At 43.1% G+C, this 23,136-nt stretch overlaps 1 protein-coding gene across 3 annotated transcripts in view; it reads right to left on the bottom strand.

Moving 5' to 3' along the window:
* Positions 1-23,136, bottom strand: part of SH3KBP1 (SH3 domain containing kinase binding protein 1) — a 324,977-nt gene that overhangs the window by 240,452 nt on the left and 61,389 nt on the right. The gene's annotated exons all lie outside the window — the stretch shown is intronic.

Below are 23,136 nucleotides of genomic sequence, written 5' to 3'. Positions count from 1 at the left end.
GAATTGGTGAGAGCCAAGTTGGTGACTCTCTTCACAGAGCCTGCCCAGCAGAGGTGGCTCCCTTCTAGTGGAGCCAACTAGTAGTCGCTCACAGGGAGCCACCCGTCCCCCAAAGAGCCCCCTCCCAGCTGCAGAGGGGCAGACTGCTTAATTCTAAGGCACTCGTCGGTTCAGGGTGGGCAAGAGGAACTAAGCTCACACAAACAGGGACTCCTCCTACATGTGAGCTGTGAGCAAGGAAGCAGAGTGGCCCACTGCCAGGCCATGCTATTCTACAGCTGCCTGACAACCACAGAGAAGCCAGCCCTGGGCCGGAGCTACTGGCAGGACGACCGTGCAGGAGAGACGAGAAGCACACGGGTCTCTGATGTCACCCTGAGCAGATGAACACACTGCCCTTGGGGTCCACCCACCCTGCACCCTGCCCATTAGGTGAGACAGCAAACACCACTGCTGACAGGAATGGGCTGAGCAGTAGCTGTGAAGTCAAGAGCAAGAGTTTGTAATTTGGCAAAAAGACTCCTTGAAGTGAACACACTCACAGAAGACATTCCCCTTAAGGTTAAAGAAAAAGGAGAAATTATGAAGATGAGTAGTTGGTTGCCTGCAGCTGGGCTTGGAAGTGGAGAGTGACAGCAAATGGGCACAAGGTTTCTCTGGGGCGTGAAGGATGTGTATGAAAATCGGATCATGGTGATAGTTACACAACTCTCTAAATATGCTAAAAACCATCGAATGGGACACTTCAAGTGGGTGAACTGGACGGTATGCAAGCTAGATCTCAATAAAGCTATTTTTAAAATAAGCTACATGGGGGCAGATGCTCATTCAGGAGAAAACTACCTGTAAAGAAACTCTTCCTCCATCCACATCTGACGGCAACATGCCTCTGCTTAAAATCGTCCCTTTGATGCTTCCCGATCACCTCTAGGGTCCAAATTCCTTACAAAGGTACACAAGGCGCTGTCACCTCCCGACCTCGCATACCTCCCACCCCCCACCTCCACTTCCCATTTTACTCCCTGGCAAGGCTTCCTTCCAGATAACTCTCAAACTGCTTCCCGCTCCAGGCTTCTGTTCACACTTCCTCGGTCACTCTCACTATCATCTTCACCTGATCTGTTCCTTCTTCTCCTGCCCCAGGCTCTAAGGTCCCCTCCCTTTGGGGTCCTTTGGCATACTAGGTGCACACCACAATGGGTTAGAAAAGTGGGTTTCTGGGTCTGTCTCACCCACCAGGCTATGTCCTAGAACCTTGCCTCTGCAGCAGGGAGGGATCGAGCAGAGAGAAACAAGGCGCTCAGCATGGTTGGGGCTCAGGGGTTTCTCACAGGGTTCAGGCTACACGTCGTGGGCACCCATGTCCCTTGCTGGGCCTGAAGTCACTGTAGGAAAGGAGGTGTGGGTCAGAGCCAGGTCACTTGGAACCTGCCTCTGGCTCTCCCACACTCAACGTTTTTCTTTTCCTGATCATGGCATTTCCCTTTTTTTTTTTTTAAGATTTTATTTATTTATTTGAGAGAGAGAATGAGAGATAGAGAGCACAAGAGGGAAGAGGGTCAGAGGGAGAAGCAGACTCCCTGCTGAGCAGGGAGCCCGATGTGGGCCCCGATCCCGGGACTCCAGGATCATGACCTGAGCCGAAGGCAGTCGCTTAACCAACTGAGCCACCCAGGCGCCCCTCCCTTATTTTTTTAACCCTCAGACAAGGTAAGGAGCTGGGTAAAAGAAAATTATAAATGCAGCAACCATGGGAAACACTTGGTCTTAAGGAAAGGGACTTTTTAAAAAGGGACCCAATAGATCGTGGAATACTAGGAAGATCATCTCCCCCGGTGTCTTACCTTCCTACATGATCTCAGGGGAAAAGACTAATAATAAGATTTCAGAAATGTTAAAAATTCAGTTGCTGGAGAGTCTCAGTTATCAAAAAGAGAAAAAGTCATACTGTGAAAGGGGTGACCCTCAAAGCCCCACCATGGAGTGAGTGCTGCATTACAGCAGAGCCATCACCCAGCACCACCTCCCCACCTGCCCCCCAGCTTGTCCAGCCCTCGGAGCAGGGCGAGAAATGAAACCCCAGACCCAGGCACGTGGGAAAGTGCTGAAATAACGCTTAAACAATGGCGATGGTAATTTCAACTCCTACCTCATCATCATGGCTCCTCTTTTCCATATTTGGGCCCCAGCTCCCCTGCACGCACTCCGGGAGCCTCCACAGACATTATCTAATGCGAAGCAGGTCAGCAAACTAACCATTAAGTCCTCTCTCTCTCTCTCTCTCTCTCTCCTCTGCACTCTCTGATTTCAGCCAGTCTGGACACAATCATCAAGAGCCGGCCAGTTCCCTTCCAAGGGGAGTGGCTGTCAAGATTTCTCATGGAGTTTAGGTCAAACAGGAAGCTCTTAGGATGTTAGAAAGTTTGTCTTTAAACATCTCAATTTGATTCGTACAGTGAAGTTTTCAAAGCTGTAATTACTCACACACACACACACACACACACACACACACCCCGCCAAAAAAAGACAAAGCTGACAGATTTATTATCAAACCACGTCAGTAACTCCCCCCGCCCAAATATCTGTGTAACCTCAGCCCTAGTGACTCTAGTTCACTCAGTCTGTTGTGCGCTGGGAAGCTATGCGTTCCAACTCCCCCAGGTGATTCAGATGATCAACACATCCTTGAGACAGAGGGCTGGGGACAGTAGGGCCCGCTACACCCCGGCTACTAAAAGTAAGCCTCCCCTGAGGGCTTGTTAGACCTGCAGGCTCAGTCCCCCACCACCACGCACCAGCCCCCAGCCCAGACCCCCTGAATCCAAATCTTCATTTTAACAGGCTCTCCCCTCACACACACCCCTACTCCCGCCCCCCCCCCCACACACACACCATCTCCCCCAACAGGGCACTGTTAGTGTTTGAGAAGTCTGGGCTACACCACCATCTGGCTTCAGAATCTCCTAGGTAGTGTTTTGTTTCGGATTCACAAAAGGGAGAAGAAGCAGTGGGAGGTCACCATCAGAATTCACACTGCAAAATTTTTCAGGATCTTACTGACGAACAACAGGGCCAAATCCTGCTCCCCCCCGCTCCCCACCCTCCCAGAAACTATGAGTAGTCAGATTAAATGTAAAGGGAGTCAAAGACTAGACACAGCCTGTTTTTTCAATTAAAGCCATGCATTTTTCTATTTATGCTGGCAGCCTCAACACTTGCGGTACTGCGCATGCTTAAAGCCACCCACCACATTCGACTCCTATACTCCTGTCAAAGCAGCAGAACCTGCAAAGTCTCTGATATTAAAGTGCTTTACGTGGAACCAAAGCATTCCAGGCTAAATAATTCTTGGAACTAATAAGAACTACTAATTGTACCCATTCTTAAAAATCAATATACTTGAAGAAACTTTTTAAAAATTTATATGCTTATTTCCCTTCTTCAAGTACCATCATAAGGCTTTCATAGGAAGTGGGGGTCCCAACTGAACGGGGCTCCATATTAAAAAAAGTCTTGGTGGCTGCATATTAAAACACACACACACACACACACACACACACACACACACACACACACACACACACACACACACACACACACACACACACACAACTCAGGGCACCTGGGTGGCTCAGTTGTTTAAGTACCTGACTCTTGATTTCGGCTCAGGTCCTGATCTCAGGGTTGTGAGACCGAGCCCCTAGTCGGGTCGGGCTCTGGGGCTTCATGCAGAGTCTGCTTGAGATCCTCTCTCTCCCTTTCCCTCTGCCCCTCCCCCTGCTTGTGCACACACACACACACACACTCTCTCTCTCTCTCTCTCTCTCTCAATAAATAAATAAATAAAATCTCTAAAAAAAAAAAAAAAAAAAAACCTCACAGAAGCCTAACACAAAGCTCAGTGAAGATTCCCAGCAGTTTCTGAGAACCTGACAGATTTGGGTACCCCCTCATGCTAATTACAGTTTGGTTTGTGGTTTTAATATAGCCAAGGCCACCCAGATATCCTATACCCTAGTACAATTAGGAGTGAGCTAGCACTTGAACTCTGGACCAACAGGCTCAAATCCAGGTCTAGCACTGACTAGCTGTGCTCCTCTGGGCAGGTTACTTAGCTTCTCTAGTCCATGGGAAGTGTTGTATAAAAGTTTGCTGTTTTTCTCACCCAGGATGTCATACCACATGAATGGTACAGATAAAGAACTATGCACACAGTAGATGCTCAATTATTATTACTGGTCAGAGAAAACTCCACCCAGATTACATTTCCTTCAATAAATGCTTCATTACTGAACACCAGCAACTTTTCATGTGTCAAGAGAGGTGTTCATGGGAAAGTCCTTTCCTCTAATGGCAAAAACCAGAAACTAATGGATATAATCATCCTCTTCATCCAATGCAAAGTTCTCCCTCTCCAAATGTGTACTTACTAAGGTTTATTTTTAATTTTTTTGAGAGAGAAAGAGTGCACGTGAGTGGGGGGGGGCAAAGGGAGAGAGAGAATCTTAAGCATGCACCACGCCCAGCATGGACCCTGACTCGGGGCTTGATCTCATGACCCTGAGATCACGACCCAAGCTGAAATCAAGAGTCAGACCCTGAACTGACTGAGCCACCCAGGTGCCCCTTAAGGTTTATTTTTATTATGATTTATTTATTCTCAAACAATAAGCATAATATAGAAAAAATAAAAAGCATTTGAACAGGTGAAAGATGCAGTCTACAAAACAGTAGACTGATACCAGTTATAGTAACAGTTATTGAGATCACAAATGTTGATTTCCACAATGTTCTCAGTAGACAAGTGCCAGACAATATTGCCTTCACGGTATTAATATTATATACTTACATATGTAGTAGTAAGACAGCAGAGGGAACTGGGACGTTAAACTATTTAAACTACCCACTTTCATCAGTTTTGAAGCACTCATACCAAATGAACAAATGATAGATGGTTCACCATGTACTTATTAAGTCCATTTCCCTAGGCAGTTTTGCCAGCCAATGCTTTAACGTAAACTGAGTTAACATAAGAATTAAACAACTGGGGCGCCTGGGTGGCTCAGTCACTAAGCATCTGCCTTCCACTCAGGTCATGATCCCAGGGTCCTGGGATCGAGCCCTGCGTCGGGCTCCCTACTCTGCGGGAAGCCTGTTTCTCCTTCTCCCTCTCCCACTCCCCCAGCTTGTGTTCCCTCTCTTGATGTGTCTCTCTCTCTGTCCAAATAAATAAATAAAATCTTTTTTTAAAAAAAGAATTAAACAACTGTATTCATTTTGCTTTCATCAGTCTCTATGCTTTAAGAATATCCATTCTTTCAGTTCTTAACAATGCAATCACACAAAGGCTACTGGGGTTCAAATACCAAGGTTAACTTTTAATAGATCTGCAATCTTCATCTTCATCAACAGACCTGCAATCTTCAAACTGCCTCAGTTTTTCCATCTGTAATAGCGAATAATCACTACCCAGGGTGGGGGGTGGGGGTGAAGATTAGCGGAGTTAATGTATATTCTCTACAATTACAAAGAAGAATAAATAATACACTTCTACTGGATAAATAATGAGGCCTTAACTCACAGCAGCAAATTCATGTTCCTTTTCACTCTGTGCCAGGTCCCGAAATGGTTACAAGAAAGGTATTACAGAGTCTCCTGGCCCTCCAAAATGAGGGGAAAGAAGAGTAATTTCTGTACATGTTTAAAGAAAAAGAATGTGAGCAGGAGAGAACCCACCCACTACTTCCTCACTAGGTCAGCCCTGACAGTGACACAGCTGCAGGGGTTGCTCTCATCAGCAACATTCTCATAACACTGTTACCTTCCAGAGCACTAATATTATACTGGGGGGTGGGGATGTCCAAGCTTGTTCATGCCTCAGGGCCTTTGCACTTGCTGTTCTCTACTTAGATGGCTCTTAGTAATGGCAGGAGCCTCCTAATCATTCAGGTGTGAGCTACAATCTCACCTCCCCTAAGAGGCCTTTTCTCATGACTCTGGCTGAAACAGCCCACACACTCCACCAGTCACTGTCCTTTTCCCCTCCTATATTTCTTTGCTGCATATTTCACAATCTGTAATTATTTTTTCTTGCTTGTCTGCAGTTATGCTCTCTCTCCTCTATTAGAATGTACACTAAGAGTACAGACCTTGTTAAGCACATTCTTAAAATGGCCCCTGGCACAGAAAGGGCACTCAGTGGGGGTGAGGTAGGTAATGTACGTATATATATATAGTTTGATAGTTCCAATGGCTCTGTCATATCTGTGTCAGGTTCTGATGACTGTTTTGTCTTTTCAGAATGCTTTTTCTTGCCTTTTGGCATGTCTTGTGATTTTTGGTTGAAAGCCAGACATTTTGTATAGGGCAGTAGATACTGAGGTAAATGAGACCTTATGTGTGGGGATTTATGTTAATCTAGTCAGAAGTTGGGCCATGTTGAGGTTTGTTGTTCCTATAGACATGAGAAACTTCAAATTCCTCTAGGGATCTTCTTTGCCCCACCCCTTGGCTCTGGGGCTTCCCTTTGTGCTGCTCCCCAGAGAGAGTCTGTCTCTTGCAGTTCTCCCTGCTATGATCCACTGTTGTTATTCCTAGAGGCTTGATAGCCTGCTATGGCAGGGTGGGGAGGATTGCAAATATTCTAAGACTCCATCTTTGGAGCGCACAGTGGGCCTGTATCTGGCAGTTAGCCTCCACAAGTGCTTCTGTCCCTCCTCCAGGAATAGAGCTCCCCCACCCTTCCCCCAGCTGCACTGGGTATCCTCCAGTGTTCTCAGTCTATAGCTTTGAGGCCCTTCTCCCAGAAGATTAAGACTTTTCTTAGGTGAGGTGGGGGCGCTGGGCTGGATGGAATTCTTCCCCCAGCTGCAATGGTATTTCACCAGTGCCCTCAGACCCCACCCTTCCCGCTGCAGAATAAGCCTTTTGTTCCTTAAGGGAAAAAAGTCTGAGTGGATTTCTCAGTGGCCCTTGAGCCAGCACCTCCAGCCTGCACCAGGAGTTTTCTTCAGATTTTCCCCAGTCTTCCCTGTGAGAGCCAAGTGGCAGTCCTGGAGGAAAAGCCTGCAAAAGGATAGGACACCTTCCTACTCCTCTGCTGCCCCCAGGAGCTTCACACTCTCAAGCTAGCCCCCACATACAGCCTCCAGCCATTTGTCAAATTTTTAGCTTGATCTTTCTACCTACTTCTGTGGTGTCTGGTGGCTTCTGCCTCTGGTGAGCAAATGCTCAGGCCTTATGTCTCAGAAAGTGCCTCTCTCCAGAGTTTTAAATGGCTGTTCACTCTGCAAACTCAGCGCTCTGTCAATTTCCAATCTGTCCAGATTTTTTCTTGCAAGCGTAGGAGGCACATCTTTGCAGCTCTCTACATCTCTGAGCTGAAACCGGAAGTCTATTTATTGATTTTTAAAGAATCAGAAGTATGACAAAATGGTAACATTTGATCAAATAGGTGGTGGGTAGGTAGATGTTGATATTCTCAAGCTCTTCTATATTTTAATAGTTCAGTAACATTTCAAAATATAAAATCAAGGTGTGGGTGGCCGTGGTGGAAAATAGTACTATAATATAAATAGGCTGACATATGTATATGGCTCTTGATTCTTGTTCAATAATTTACAGAGATCACCTGAATTGTGTAAAAAAAAAAAAAACAAACCACTATTTTGGACAACACTTCAGAAACTGTTCTAAAAAAATATAAATCACCTCAGTACACCATTAAATTTCAGTGCTGAAGAAGTGACAGAAGAAACTAAGGTAGAAGAATTAATGTCCTCAAAGAGAACAAGTTATTTGTGCACGTTTATAAATCAAAGTATATGATGACATTACATGTTAATCAATTCATTGTCCTTTAAACTGATATCCAACCATTTTTATCAATATTCATGGAAATTTGAAGTCACTGATGCACACCCCAGTGGACCATGGGTCATTCAGCAAGTGTCAGATCCCAGGCTGCAATGTGCCATGCAACACCTAGTAACCTAACCTTTCAAATCTTCAGACTGCCACTCCTCCTCTTCACACATTCCTAATTTAATATCATCAGTAATCATATGTAAATGAAAGCAGCAACAGCTTGCTGAGATCCATCTCGTGGAAAGAACTTTCCCTTTTTACTTAAATAATTCACTATCTTAGATAATAGCAAATAAATTCTATGCTATGAAAAAAATGAACCATTAATGACTCCAAAACTTCAGATTAATCTTAAGGATTGTATATTACATTCAATTAAACCAGATGAATATTTAACATGTCCCTTCTCTTGTACGTAAGACCATTCTAGCCCCTCTGGGGAAAAAAAAAATGGGTAGACATGAATAACCTACCGATCTTGGCCATCATGACAGACACAGCGATGGGTCACAGGGCGGAGAGGAACTTGAGTGAGCATGTAGTCTGGGAATGGCAAATACATGCCACAGGCCAAGACTGGCCCTACAGTAGGTTTCGTTAACAAAGAGAGTGACTTTTGATTCTTTGTGTGCTTTAATATTCACATGTACATTTCGGTTAAGAGGGGAAAAATGGATATAGTTTTTTAAAGCGGATAAATTGTCCTTTGCCTTTCATTATAACAAATGAAGACAGGCCTTAGTTTGTAATGGTACCACAAAGGGATGACCCCACCCATGATGAACCTGTAGTTTTAATTACCCTGTGTGGCTCTGTCAGATGCACCGCAGGTAGAACTGCGATCAGGGCGACCAGTCAGACAGCGAGATAACACCCCCCCCCCGCCCCCACCTCAGAACCAGTGCTTGTCAGCTGTGCTCTGCTGTCACAAGGGCTGTTTACAAACCAGCTACCTCCCTGCATTGCACCAGGCCTGAAATTAGATTTCATATCCAGCTCAAGGGCTGGGGGCTGTATTCAGCTTCAAGTTGGCAGCATCCTAGACTGGATTGTCATCTTAAGATATCTGTTAATGGGAACCATTCAAACTCAAGTTGTTAAATAAAAGCAAGAGTAAAATTGAATAAAAAATATCAGAGGCTAAAAAAGAAGTAAGATGTATGTTTTTTTTTTTTAAAGGAATATTGATTTGAGAGAGAGAGCACGTGCGTGGTGGGGAGGGGCAGAGGGAGAGAGAGTCTTAAGCAGGCACCGCGCTCAGCACAGAGCCTGACACAGGGCTCCACCCCACGCCCCTGAGATCATGACCTGAGTCGAAACTAAGAGTTGGATGCTTAATCGACTGCGCCACCCAGGTGCAAGGTGTATGGGGTTTTTAACCACCCCTGGCAGAAGAAACCCTCACTATAATTACATGGATTATATGTACCAGAGAGATCATCTGTCATGTGATCTTTTGAACCAAATAACAGTGCAGACCATGAAAAAATATCAATAAGCACAAAGAAGTGATTTCTCAATAATCGAAACCACATGAACCTGACACGTTTCGTATTCAAATATGTATCCAAGTTCATATCATGTGCCACCAGAACCCAATGTCATAATTACTCATTTAACACAGAATAGCTGGCAATTATTGCAGTTTCAAGATTTTGTAGAGAAAAAGGTTGTGCACACACTCATGATTTTGCAGCTGAGAGAAACAGTTAAAGATTGAACTGTGAATATAAGCCAAGCTGTTAAACAGCAGTTACAGAATGACAGCAATAAACCTGACTTCTTTTCCATCTGCGCCCCTGAAGGCCCCACTGTTCCAGTGTGACTACAGTTTTAGCAGTTTTAACTTGATAAGGCTTGTGGGTTTAAACAGTTATAATGTATCTTTTGCCCATAATCTGTCAACCTATTCATTTGGACATCCTGTCTTCACTGGTTTCTTTGCCGTGAATTGCATGTGGTCAGAAAGCAAGCCCCGTGTGACCGAAGGCTTGAGCATCTGGCATCACATTGCAGACAACGAGATACTGTGGAAACATGCAGAGCCTTGCTAAGAATATATTCACGTTTTAACACTTAAGTCAATGCCAATTATGGTTTATTATAATCATGACTAAAATACACATCTATAGTAAATATTTTAAAGGCAATTTTAATCTATTTTTTCTTCCATGATGTGCAAAAGCAGTCCCTTTTTTGGTTTGAAGCTGGCCCCTGCTCTACTGGTACTAGCTCTCTCAGATCTCAACCTCAGCCTCATTTTACAGACAGGAAAATCTCATCCCTGAGAGCTTCACCACGGCCGCTGAAGAGCTGTGCTGCTTCCTTAGAAGAGAAAGGTCCAGTGTAAGAGGCAGCCGGGGCGTCCCCAACACGGCCCCGGAACCGAGCGGGGCCCGAGTGCTCCCCCCGCCCCCCCGCCCCATGGCTGCCCCAGGCCTGTGGCGAGAGCCCGGTTCCCATGGCTCCTCGCTCTGGGCCTCCATCTGGGACCACCTGCCTCAAGAAAGCCTGGGCAGGATGTGGTTTGCCTTGGACAGCCTCACCGCTTACAAACGAGGCAAGCCCACTGTTTTTCACCCAGACTCCCAGACACAGGATAGCAACTTTGTTGGTTTTCTTAAGAAAAACCTGGTGGTCCCAGAGGAAGTATGACAACAAATGAAACACTCTTTCCTTCATGACAAGCAAAACAGGCAGCAAAGAGCTAAAATGGGCTGACCTCATGCACCTCATTCCACAGATAGCTAAATGCGTGTGTGTATCTGTGTGTGCGTGTGTGTCTGTGTGTGGCTTTTGTGTTCATGTGTGTTGTGACCACACACTAGAAACATTCATATTTTTACCTCCACTTTCCCTCAACATTCCTCAAGAACTCTTGTCTAATCATCCTCAGTGGCAGAGAGATGGTGAGATTTACCCCTGAGCTGGGGAGGGGGGTGGTAGGAAATACATTATTTCAAATCCCCTTGTGAGTTAAGAAACCACAGTGAAACAAAATGTCTCCTGGGCAGCCCCTGGAGGTGTACTGCCCGCATGTCCCTTCTGGACAGCCCTGGTGCCTTCAGGGTCCGCCCCAGCTTGCTTTCCAGCCCAGAGGACACTCCTCCCCGGGCAGCCCTGGCCAGGCCCTACTGTGGGGGACGGGCGGGGGGGGCTGGTTGCTAGGGCCTGCCCATACCAGGCTCCTCTGTCAGGCAGCATTTGCTCAGAAGCTCCTTGTCAGGCTGGCTAGGATGGCAGCCTGAGGCTCCCCTGGGCCCGCTTCCTGCCCTTTCATCTCCCAGGGGTGTTAGCGCCCCTCCACAAACACACCTCCTGCCCTCCTACCTCCATCTCAGCTCCCACTGCCCAGAGCACCCAACTGAAAAACACCATACCTCCATATTTTCCCAGTCTCTCAGAGTGGCTCAATACTTAATGTTAATAGTTAATATTTGTTGACTGATTAATATGCATCAAGTACAACTCTGCATTGCCCTACACTCACGAGCTCATGCATTCTCCCTAGTACACTAGCCAAGAGGGACACTACTGTTCCCTGCTTCATAAGAGGAAACAAATAGATACCCAGAGGGATTAATTAACTTCCCAGGGACCCAGAGCTAATAAACTGAGACTCACACTTCTAGGATCATGGGGCACTGCTACTCCTGGTCAAAGCCCCACCGAATCCCGGGAAGCAGAGCCCGGGTCTGCAGCCGCCGCCCTGAACTCCACGCGCCTCCCTGAAGTCAGGTTGAGAGCAAGCAACCTGACCACGTTCAGGCTCACAGCAGAAACACTGAAATTCCTGGGCAGGGAGACAAGGGCGCAGCAGGTTTTCTTGCAGCACGCAGTGCCTACACCACGAGGAAGGAGGAAGATCCACATCTCAAAGCTACCATGCTACAGATGTGTTTGCATATTATTTCTCTACCTTCCCCCTAAAAAAGAAATCTAATGATACTGTAAGTGAAAATACGATTTCAAAAATGTCATCAAGTAAAAGTTGAATGGATGAGTTGAAAATCTAAAAAGTTTAGCTATCCTGCAACTTGATCACCTATGAAAAACTTGTATTCCAAAATTACCGTTTTCATTTCAAATGACTACCATTTATTCCATTTCATATTCTTTTTAAAGTTGTTATTTAAATTCCAGTTAGTTAACATGCAGGGCAATATCAGTTTCAGGTGTACAATACAGTAATTCCACACTTCCGTACCTCACCCGGTGCTCATCACTACAGGTGCCCTCCTTCATCCCCATCACCTGTCTCACCCAACCCCCACCACCCCCCCTCTGGTAACCAACAGTGTGTTCTCTAGGGTTAAGAGTCCATTTCATATTCTTCAATAAACTTAGGAAGATGGCATACATTCCTTAAGGCTTCCTGGAATAAAGATATCATGCAATGCATCAAATTTACTCTGTGCTATAAACCTGGAACGTTCTGCTTCCTGATTTTGGAGACACTAACCTTTTTTTTCATGTCAGAATGTATCAGTCTGAAGAATGTGTACATTTGGTGGGTGTATGAACCGAATTTTTTTAATTCTAATTCTCACAATGTGGTTTAAGATCTCCAATAATACTGATCAGATAAAAAATACTTAGAGATAATCTGTACTTAAATGCATGAACATAATAGAAGAGTTATATTTTTCAGTTAAGAATATTAGCAATTTTCACTTATATGTCCATATCTGGACTAATTCTGGAAAGGGAAAAAGCCTCTCCTATGAGCTCCCCTTATACCAAGTATTCATCATTATTAGTAATAATATTAATAATGTGTAGCTGGACTCTACGTACATTATTTATTCATCCTTCTGTTCTCAGAGCCTCCCAGTATCTGGCACACGATAAAATAACTCTAGCTCTTACAAAAACTCTACCAGAATATTAGTACTGTCTCCTTTCACAGATGAAGAGCTGCTGCTTCAGGGAAGGGAGGAAGCTTCTGAGGCTGCACAGCTGGTGCGCCATGAGCAGGGATCACTCCCCCTCTTGGAACTTCTCCCCTTGCCTTCCAGAACATTCACTTGCCTGGCTATTTTCCTCCCCTTTTGGCCATTCCCTGTCAGTCTCAATGCTAGGGTGCTCAAGGCTTTTCCCTCCTCAGGCCATACTCCCTCCCCAGGCGATCTCATCTCATCTGGGCTTCAAAGGACTCCCAATTCCTATCTGTAGCCTGGACCTGGTACCTGAACTCCAGACCCACATTCTTAACAAGCTTTCCGGTGCTCAGCAAAAAAACCTTAGGGTCACCCCTCCCTCCTCTCTCTCTCACCACACATCTAGTCTGGTCAGCAAATCCTAGTGGTGCTACCATCAGAAATATCCAGAATCTGATTAGTAAATCCTGGTGGTACTACTTTCAGAAATATCCAGAATCTGACCACTTCTCCCCACTCCCACTGCCAACCCTCTGGTCTCCCCTGAATTCCTGCACTGGTCTCTGACCTGTGCTCCCTGCTTCCACCCTTGCCCCTAGTGGTCTGTTCTCCACAGGGCAGCCAGAAGGAACCAGTTACGGCATCCTGGGTCCATCAACTCCACTGCCCAGAACTCTCCTGATTATTTCCCATCTCACCCAGAGTCCCAAGTCTTAAAGTAGCCCTACCTGATCTGGAGCCCTGTGACCTCTAAGCCTATCTCCTGACTCTCTCACCTAGCTCTCTCCCCTCCAGCACACTGGTCTCTGTTCTTCCTTCAACACACAAGGGACTTTCCCTCCTCAGGGCCTTTGCACATGCTGTTGCCTCTGCCTGAAAGCTCTTTCCCCAGATCCCCACCACAGGGCTCTCTTCCTCGCTGCCTCAAGTCTTAACTTAAAGGTCACCTTTTCAGTGAGGCCTTTGCTGGCCTCCCTATCACTAATTGCAATCGAGCCCCCGACAATTCATATACTCTTCCCCTGCTTTTTTCTCCCTCCAACATACTATAACTTATTTATTATGTTTATGGCTTACTGTCCGTCTACCCCACTAGGATGTAAGTGCCGTGAGAGCAGGGTTTTTTTCCGACTTATTCACCCATGTGTTCCCTAGTGCTTAGGGGCACCTGGTGGCTCAGTCAGTGAAGCATCTGCCTTTGGCTCAGGTCATGATCCTGGGGTCCTGGGATCGAGCCCCGCATCAGGCTCCCTGCTCAACAGAGAGCCTGTTCCTCCCTCTCCCTCTGCCCCTACCCCTACTCATGTTCTCTGTCTTGCTCTCAAATAAATAAATAAAATTTTTAAAAAAGAACACAGTAAACACTCCATGAGCATTTGACAGATGAACGAGTGAAGCTCAAAGAGCTTAATTAACTTCCCCCAAAGTCCGAGAGCTCAGCTTGGACTCCAAAACCAGCGCTCTGAGTGACCAGTTTGTGATCAAATAAAGATGCTTGATCAGTGCACACTCGGATAGCTACAGATCTGATAAAAATTCAAACCAAATTACATAGCAAGAGATCAATTCCCCTAGTTCATTGGACACTTTCATTTATCTTATATTCACTTGGAAGACAAGAGGAGTTTAAAAAACAACAACATAGAAAAAGTAATACACGCCTGGGAGCCGCTTCAGTCACAAGAAGCTGAAGGACGAATGCACCTTAATCCCTGAGGAAAAGTAAACAAGTCAGATCAAAACGTTTTTCAATTTTAAGTAAATTTTTTCAAATCTTAGAAATAAAGACACAACCCCCCCCCCTCCACTATTAGCATTTTAGCATTTTTCTCCCTATACATAAGACTCGGTCATTTGTAGATCATACCACACATACAATTCCATAGCCTGCTTTTTCCTCTCAGAGCACATGTATTTCTGTATTACTGCATATAGCATGAGACCCCCACATTCTAAGGCTATGCAGTAACTTGTCAGCAGGTAATGAAGTCGAAGCTGCTAAAAAGAAAAACAAAGAACACAAACATCAACCAAACACGGAAGCCTGTGAGCACCCTTCAGCACACCATCTTCAAATCGACTGCTAGCCCTACCACTGAACCTCGCCCAGGTGCATTTCCTAGAGGCCAGAACTAGTTCCTTTGGAAATGCTCAGACCATATTGCTTCTGGAATTCAGAAGCTAAGACCATGATCTATTTAAGCAGCCACTACCAGCACCATCCCAAGAGTAAGGGCCAAGTACCCAATGGTGTCAATAACCACAAGTGTAGAGAAACAAGCAACAAAGATAGTCACTCATTCAACAAATATGGATAGGCACTGCTGTGCACCAGGCACCGAGGACACAATGCTTCACAGAGGCCATGGAACCTTAGTCCAATAGGGAAGAGAGCTATTTGTCAAATAGCCACAAAAACAGATTTAAAATTCCAAGAGGGACAAGTGCTACTGAGGACAGAAATATGGCACGACAAAGGCCTGTAGAAATGGGTATTTATAAGGGTCAGGAGGTTGAGGAAGGTTTCCCTGGGAAAGCATGAACTGAGCTCTGGGGATGAGAAGGCATTAGGGGGTGCAGGGGGATGAAGTGGGATATGAGGCTGGAAAGGAAGATGGGGGTCACAGCACACAGGACCTTGCAGGCTGACCACATTCAAGAGTTTAGTCTTAAAAACAAGGGAAGGCCAAAGATGGATTTTAAGAGTATGTGGAGTACATGGGGAAAGGGGAATGATCAGATTCACATTTTAAGACCATCAGTGTAGTCTCAGTGTGAGGCGCCAGCCAAAGGGGCATCAGAGCAGACAGGGGAGGTTTGTCGCAGGACACAGGGCCCAGGGTGGGTCCTACATCCAGCCCTTTCATCAACACTGTCTCTGAGGCCCCCCATCTCCCCTCACCTGCCCACCACCTCTCCCCTCCTCCACTCCTCTTCGCCCCTCCCATTCTACTTCTTTCACTGGCTTGGCCAGTCTCCAGGCCAACCAAAGACAAGGCCAAATGATAATGCTGCCCTGTACCTGTGCAGAGGCGGGGCTTCCCTAAATCACAGCCGTGACCATCATGACAGGATGGCAGAATCTGACCCGTGACCAGGTGACTGAACACCTGGGATGGGCTGGAGATGGTGGTATATGGAAAAGCGCTTACAAACAAGGGACAAAAATTGTGCATAGAGTCCCACGAACACTTCGCCCAGCTTCCTTCAGTGATGATATTCTGTATGACTAGAGTAAAATATCAAAGCAAAAAAATGGACACTGGTTCATTTCTGTTAACTATACTACAGATCTTTAGCTCTCATCAGGTTTTCCATGCACTGATGGGGGGGCATGTGCGCATAACTATGTGATTTGATCCAGCCCGTAGATTTGTGTAACCACCATCACGATGAAGATACAGAGCTGTTCCATCTCCACAAAAGAACTTCCTCGAGCTACCCCCTTACAGCTCCACCAGTCCTCCCCCAACCCTGTCACTGTCCCTTGGCAACCAGTAATCTGTTCTCCAACTCCACAGTTGTGTCATTTTGAGAACATAATATAAACAGAGTCATACAGTATATAACATTTGAGCTTGGCCTTACTCACAAAGCACAATGCCCTTGCAATGCATCCAAGCTGTTGCCTGTATTTGTGCCTTTTTATTGCTGAGTAGTATTCCATTGTATGGATGGACCAGAGTGTGCTGAACCATTCACCCACTGAAGGACATTCGGGTTGTTTCCAGTTTGGGCCTATTTGAAATAAAGCTGCTATGAACACTCCTATACAGATTTTTGTGTGGACATAAATTTTTAGTTCAATGGGATGAATGTCCAAGAGTACAATGGCTGGGTCATATGACAAGTGCATAGTTAGTTTTATAAGAAACTGTCAAACTGTGTTCCAGAGTGAACTATTTTACATTCCCACAGTAATGTACAAGAGAACCAGTTTCTTTAAGTCCTTGTCAGCATTTGTATTTATCACTATTTTTTTAGCCCCATTCTAATGCCTATTTTAATAGATACGTAGTACTATCTCGTTGTGGTTTTAATTTGCATTTCTGTAATGGCTGATGGTGTTGAACATCTTTTCATATGCTTATTTTCCATCTGTATATCCTCTTCGGTAAAATGTCTGTTCATGCCTTTTACCCATTTTCAGTTGGATTTTTTGGCTTCTTGCATTTTGACAGTTCTTTATACATTCTAAATACAAGTCCTTTTGTTGGACAAGTGGTTAGCAGAAAGTTTGTTTCAGCCTGTAACCTATCTTTTCATCCTCTTCACAGGGTTTTTCATGGAGCAAAAGTTTTTAATTCTAAGGAAATCTAATTGATCAATTTCTTCTTTAATATTCTTTTGGTGTGATGTCTAAGAACTCTTCACCTAGGCCTAGGTCCTGAAGATTTTCTCCTGTTTAATTATAAAACTTTTATAGTTATATGTTTTACACTTAAATCCCTGATCCATTTTGAGATAAATTTTTTTATAAGGTGTAAGGTTGAGGTTAAAGTTCCTTTTTTTTTTTGGCCTGTGGATGTTCAGTTGCTCTGGCTGAAGGCTATACATCCTCCACTGAATCACTTTGTGCCTTTTTGTCAAAAATCAGTAGGGCATATTTGTGTGAGACTGTTTCTGGGTTCTCTATTCTGTGTCACTGGCCTATGTGTCTATCTTTGCACCAATATCACACTGTCTTGATTACTAGAGCTATTAAACGAAGTCATAAAATAGTCCTAGAAGTTCTTCTACCTTGCTCTTCTTTTTCAAAATTGTTTTAACTATTCTAGGTCCTTTGATTTTCCATATACATTTTAAAAGAAGCAAGGCTACAAAAAAAAAAAAGAAAACTTTCCTGGGATTGTGATAGGAATTACTTTACTGATAGATTAATCTGGGGAGAACTAACATCTTCACCTTGTTGACTCTTCCAATTTATGAACCCAGTATAACTTCATTACTTATTTAGATCTTCTTCAAATACTTTCATCAACATTTTGTAGTTTCAGCACATATATCCTGTGTGTGTTTTGCTAGATTTATACCTAAGTAGCTCAATTATTTTAGGAGTGATTGTAAATGGGATTGTACTTTTAATATAGGTTTCCATATGTTCATTGCTAAGATATAGAAAAATTAATTTTTGTGTGTTCATCTTCTATCCTGTGACCTTGCTGAATTCACTTATTAGTTCCAGGAGTTATTTTGTAGCTTCTTGGGATGTTCTACGTAGAGAATCATGTCATCTGCAAGTAGGGACAGTTTTAGTCTTCCTTTCCGATTCCTATGTCTTTTATTTCTTTTCTCAGCATTGTGTTGGCTGAGACTTCCAGTACTGTAGTGAGAGCAGACATCCTCACCTTGTTCCCATTCTCAGGAAGAAAGCATTCAGTCTTTCACCATTTAGTATAATATTAATGTAGGGTTTTTTGTAGATGCTGTTTATCAAGCTGGGGAAATTCCCCTCTAGTCCCACTTTGCTGAGAGTTTTTATCATGAATGGATGTTGAATTTCATCACATGTTTTTTCTGCATCAATTGATATGCTTATGTGATTTTTTTCCCATAGCTTGTTGATATGGTGGATTACATTAACTGATTGCAAACACTGAAGCTGCTGTCCGTATCTAGAATGAACCCCTCTCGCTCATGGTACATAGTTCATGTTGCTGGATTTGTTTTGCTAATACTTTGTTGCGGATTTTTGTGTTTATGCTCTTGAGGGAAATTGATCTGTAGTTATTTTTGTATGTCGGTTTGGTTTTGGTACCAAGGTAATACTGGCCTCATAAAATGAATTAAGAGGCATTCCCTCCTATTTTCTCAAAAAGATTATGTAGAATTGGTGTATTCTTTAAATATTTGGTAGAAATCTCTAGTGAAACCCTCTAGGTTTGGAGTTTTTTGGGTTTTTTTTTTTTGGAATCCTTTAAGTTATGAATTCAATTTAATAGTTACAGGACTATTGAAATTATCCATCTATTTTATCTTGAGTGAGTTCTGGTAGTTTGTGGTTGTTCTAAGAATTCATCCATTTCATCTAAATTATCAAATGTATGTGCATAGACCTGTTTGTAATATTCTCTTATGATCTTTTTAATGACTGTAAGGTATATAGTGATAGCCCCTGTTTTATTTCTACCATTGCAATGTGCGTCTTCTTTATCTTTGTCAGTCTTCTTATAGGTTTATCCATTTTATTGATCTTTTCAAAGAGCTAGTTTTTTCACTTATTTTCTCTGCTGTTTTTCTGTTTTCAACCTTAATGATTCCAGCTCTTCATTACTTCCTTTCTTCTGCTTGCTTTTCTTTTTTTCTTTTCTTTTCTAGTTTCTTGAAGTGGGAGCTTAGATTATTGATTTGAGAACTTTCCTTGTTTTTTTTTTTAAGATTTAATTTATTTATTTGAGAGAGACAGAGAGAGAGCACCCGCAGGGGAGAGGGGCAGAGGGAGAAGGAGAAGCAGACTCCTCGATGAGCAGGGAGCCCAAGGCGGGCTCAATCCCAGGACCCTGAGCTCATGACCTGAGCTGAAGGCACACACTTAACCAACTGAGCCACTCAGGCACCCAGAACTTTCCTCCATTCTGATGTGAACACTAAGTTCTATAAATTTTCCTCTCAGCACTGCTTTAGCTATGTCCCACAAATTGCAATATGTTATGTTTTCATCTTCATTCAGTTTGATATATTTTTTAAATTTCCTTTGAGAATTCCTCTTTGACCCATGGATTATTCAGAAGTGTGTTATTTGATTTCTAAGCGTTTGGAGATTTTCCTGTTATCTTTATGTTATGTGACTGATTTCTAGTTTGATTACATCATAGTCAAACAACATTCTCTGTATGTTTTTCATTCCTTTAAATATGTTTAGGTTAGTGTTATGACCCAGGGTGTGGTCCAAATTTGTGAATGTTTCATGGGTATCGATGAGGATGTGTTTTATGCTGTTTCTGGGTGGAGTGTTCTATAAACGTCAACTAGAATTGCTTGGTTGATGATGTTGTTCAGTTCTTCCGTATCCTCACTGATATTCTGTTTGGAGAGAGTGATGCTGAAGCTCCCAACTATAATTGTGGATATATCTGGCTTTCACTTCTATCAGTTTCTCTTTATGTACTTTGCAGCTCTGTTGTCTAATGCATACATATTAGGATTGCTGTTTTATTGGTGGAATGACAATGTTATCATTTGTCCTTCTCTGTCTCAGTAATTTTCTTTGCTCTTTAGTCTACATTATCTGATATTATAAATAGCCACTCCCACTTTTTAAAAAATTTATGTTTTCATGGTATATCTTTTCTCACCCTTTTACTTTTAACACACCTATATCAATACATTTGAAGTGAGTATCTTGTAGACAGCACATAGTTGAGTCACATTTTTTATCCATTCTGTTATCTCTATCTTTCAATTGGTATATTTAGACCATTTACACTTAAAGTAATTATTGATAATGTCAGGGCTTAAGTCTGCCTTTGTATTATTTTTCTCTTTATTTTCTTTTTTTTAAGATTTTATTTATTTATTTGACAGAGAGAGACACAGCGAAAGAAGGAAGACAAGCAGGGGGAGTGGGAGAGGGAGAAGCAGGCTTCCCGCGGAGCAGGGAGCCCGATGCGGGGCTCGATCCCAGGACCCCGGGATCATGATCTGAGCCGAAGGCAGACGCTTAATGACTGAGCCACCCAGGCGCCCCTGTTTTCTCTTTACTTTCTATATATCATTCTTCTTTTTCCTTTTTCTTGCCTTCCTGTGAGTTACTTGTACATTTCTTAAAGTTCCATTTTGATTTATCCATAGTCTTTGAGTATATGTCATTGTACAATTTTTAAGTGATTTTTAATATTTTTTAGTTATTAAAATATACATGTGTAACTTATCACAGCCAGCGGTATCACTGTTTTCCCATTTGAAGTGACGTATAGAAACCTTACTTCCATTGAGGTCCCTTATACCCTCCTCACTTTTTTTTTTCATTTTTCTTTTTATTTTTTTATACCCTGTCCAATTTTTAAATATAATTTTCCCATATATTATCTCTACACATATTGAACACCACATCAAATGATATTATAACATATGCTTCAACCATCAAACATCATTTTAAAAAGCTAATGAGGATAAAGACAGCCTATTATACATACCCCTATTTTTACCCATCCACTGGTGTTTTTCCCTTTTCTGAAGTTCCAAGCTTCCTTCTGTTATCATTTCCTTTTCTATTTAGAGAACTTTCTTTAGCCATTATTTAAGAGTAGGTCTGGTATTGACAAATTCTGTTTTCCTTCAGCTGAGAATATTTTTATTTTCTCTTCATTTCTGAAGAATATTTTCACCAGATATAGAATTCAGAGTTAATTGTTCTTTTCTTTCAGCACCTGAAAATGCTGTGCACTTCCTTCTGGACTCTAAGATTTCATATGAGAAATCCACCGTCATTCAAATCATTCTTCTCCTACAGATAACATGTTGTCTCTCTCTCACTGCTTTTTCTTTGTCTGTAGCTTTCAGAGGTTTGATTATGATGTGTCTTGGCATAGATTTCCTTGGGTTTATCCTGTTTGGGTTTTGCTAAGCTTCTTGATCCTGGCGGTTCATCCCTTTTGCCCAGTTTAGGGAGTTTTCAGCCATTATTTCTTTGAATACGTTTTATTTTCATACGTTTTTCTTCTCCTTCTGGGACTCCACTGACAAAAATGTTAGACCTTATGTTATTGTACCAAAGGTCTCTGAGGCTCTGTTCATTTGTTTTTCCACACTATTTTCTATGTGTTGTTCAGACTGGGTAAATTTTATTGATCTGTTTTCAACTTCACTGATTCTTTCCTCTGTCATCTTTAATCTATTATTAAGCTAACCAGTAAACTTTTTAATATGGCAGCTTTATTTTTCAGTTCTACAATTTCCATGTTTTAAATATCTCTAATTTATTTGCTGAGATTTTTTTTTTCATTTTTCATCTTCCTTTGAGAGTGTTTGTCATTGTTCATTAAGGCATTTTTTTATGATTGCTGCTTTAAAATATTTGTCAGATAATTACAATATCTGAGTCTTCCTAGTGTTAGTATCTGCTGATTGCCTTTTCATTTAAGTTGTGGTTTTCCTGGTTCTTGATATGACAAATGACTTTTTATTGTATCCTAGGTATTTGGGGTATTATATTACAAGACTGTGGACCCTATTTAGATTAAGCATGCAGGTCCTGAGCTATTTTGTGTGTTGTAATGCCAATAACAGTTTAGTTTCCAGAGCCCTTCCACTGTTATTCAAGTCTTTTCATTTGTGTTACCTAGAGGTCACTCTGAAAACTGGGTGGTAGGCCACACTGTAGTTTCTATTTTCAAACTTGTTGGCATGTTAATTCTAGTCAAATTCATGTATGGGTCGGTCAGGAGTTTGCCTCTGACTTCCTATACAGGTTTCATGAATCCCTTTCTCCAGCTCCCTCCTCTCCAAGATCTTCCCCACTCTAGTAGGGAGGGTGATGGGGAGCCACTTACTACTGCTGAGCTGGCGGGGGCGGGGGGCAGAAGTCCAGTCTCCCAATTTGGTCTCCATGGACAACATGCCAGTGGATGAAGGGAGAGCTGCAACGGTCACCTGGCACCACCAGGTAGGATACATATTTTCAGACACACACTTAATAGTTTAAAACAACACCCATTTGTTAGCTCACATTTCTGTAGATGAGAAGTCCAGGCAGGCTCAACTGGATTCTCTGCTCGGCATCTCACGAGGCTGATATCAAGACGTCAACCAAGCTGGACTCTTATCTCGAGACTTGGAAGAATAATCCAATTCCAAACTCACTCAAATTGTTGGCAGAATCCAATTCCTTGCAGCAGGAGGTCTGAGGTCTCTGTTTCCTTGCTGGCTGCCAGCCAAGGTCTGCTCTCTGCTCCAGTAAAGTTGTCTGTATTCCTTCTCACGTAACTCCTCCATCTTCAAAGCACCAAGTCCTCCTCAAGCTCTGAATTTCTAGGACGACTTCTTCTGCCACGAGGCAGAGAAAGTTCTTTGCTTTTAAGGGCTCATGTGATAAGATTAGGCCCACCAGGACCCCTCCGTTTTTAAAAGTCAACCCGTGCCACATAACATAATACAATCACTAGAATGATAGCACATCACATTCACAGGCCCTGGCTATTTGGGAGTGGAATCTTGGAGAGCATTCCTAGAAATTTTGCCCACCTCACCACCTCTGGGTAGATGGCAGAATGGAGCTCATTATTTAGGCCAGGGGTTCTGCAATTAGAATGTATTCATGCTCATAGACTTAAATGGAGCAATATGCTTACATATTACTGTCATTTGTGTATTTGTGGTAAACATTCCTTTTTATAATTTCCAGCATGATGATGTTTTCATATATACACATATGTATGTATATATACATACA

Source organism: Eumetopias jubatus, unplaced genomic scaffold, assembly GCF_037043125.1.
Source record: "Eumetopias jubatus isolate StellerSeaLion01/CBP00866 unplaced genomic scaffold, mEumJub1_p1.0 scaffold_11, whole genome shotgun sequence".
NCBI classification, from domain to species: Eukaryota; Metazoa; Chordata; class Mammalia; order Carnivora; family Otariidae; genus Eumetopias; species Eumetopias jubatus.
The sequence above is the reverse complement of the archived record's forward strand: the minus strand, read 5'-3'. Positions and strand labels throughout refer to the sequence as shown.